Here is a 1,260-nt window from a genome sequence, read left to right on the forward strand (position 1 = left end):
TATGAAATAATCTCAGTAGCTATATCTTTCAAGACCACAAATAGATGTCCTATGGAAAAAAACACATCATCTGGACTCAAAATACAACAAACCTTTGAAGAAAGGTTTGAATTATGTGGGTCCACTCATACACGAATTTTTTCAATAAATATACTTGAGTGCTGACTAGTTAGCTCAGGTGGTTAGAGCACAGCCTTATAACACCAAGGTCACAGGTGTGGATCCCCTTACTGGCCAGCCACCCCCCCAAAATTTTTAAAAATATATCTATATATCTAAATATCTATATAGGAAAATTTTTGGCTGGGTTATGTCATAAATGCATGACACACCTAACCAAACAGTTAAGTAGCCTACCTATCCATAGGTTATTAGTGGTTAAGTTTTGGGGGAAGAGTTACACATGGATTTTCAACTGCAGGGGGAATGGGGTCAGTGCCCCTAAATCCCTTATTGTTCAAGGGCCAACTGTAGATTACTCACTACTCCTTTCTACAGAAGGAATCATTCATATATGAGGGCACTTCAAAAGTTCATGGAAAGATTAGTATTATCTTTTAATCCTATTTTTCCACAAACTTTTTTTTTTTTTGCAGCTGGCTGGTACAAGGATCTGAAACCCCTGACCTTGCATGAACATTTTTAACTACCCTTATACACACACACACACACGGAAATTCTACTATCTTGTTTCTAATCCTGATATCAAATTTTAAGTACTCTACAGTCAAATTCTGACAATAACAAATTTTTCATTTTATTGTCTATTTTTCCCCATGAGGGAAAGAAAGCCCCAATACTATCAGTGACTACAAGCCTGAAAGGACCATTCCAAAATATGACATTCCATTGCCAATAGCTCTTATTTACTTATGAAAACTTCTTTTAGGAACCCTCTGATTCAATGATTATTTTATGCTTAGAACTGTAATCCTAAACATCTCTGATGTTTTAAAAGGTATTTTAGGGCTGGCCTGTGGCTCACTTGGGAGAGTGTGGTGCTGATAACACCAAGGCCATGGGTTCGGATCCCATACAGGGATGGCCAGTCGCTTACTGGCTGAGCATGGTGCTGACAACACCAAGCCAAGGGTTAAGATCCCCTTACCAGTCATCTTAAAAAAAAAAAAAAAGGTATTTTAGAATGCAAATCATTTAGATGACTTAAGTTCCTTAAAACTTTAAAAACAGGGGCCGGCCCAGTGGTGCACTGCTACAGTGCGCCGCTTGGGAGTGCGGCGGCACTCCCGCCGAGGGTTC

At 39.2% G+C, this 1,260-nt stretch overlaps 1 protein-coding gene across 1 annotated transcript in view; it reads right to left on the bottom strand.

Moving 5' to 3' along the window:
- Positions 1 to 1,260, bottom strand: part of EIF2S1 (eukaryotic translation initiation factor 2, subunit 1 alpha, 35kDa) — a 28,312-nt gene that overhangs the window by 1,545 nt on the left and 25,507 nt on the right. The gene's annotated exons all lie outside the window — the stretch shown is intronic.

The sequence above is a fragment of the Galeopterus variegatus genome, unplaced genomic scaffold (genome assembly GCF_000696425.1).
Source record: "Galeopterus variegatus unplaced genomic scaffold, G_variegatus-3.0.2 Scaffold1325, whole genome shotgun sequence".
In the NCBI taxonomy this organism is placed as follows: domain Eukaryota; kingdom Metazoa; phylum Chordata; class Mammalia; order Dermoptera; family Cynocephalidae; genus Galeopterus; species Galeopterus variegatus.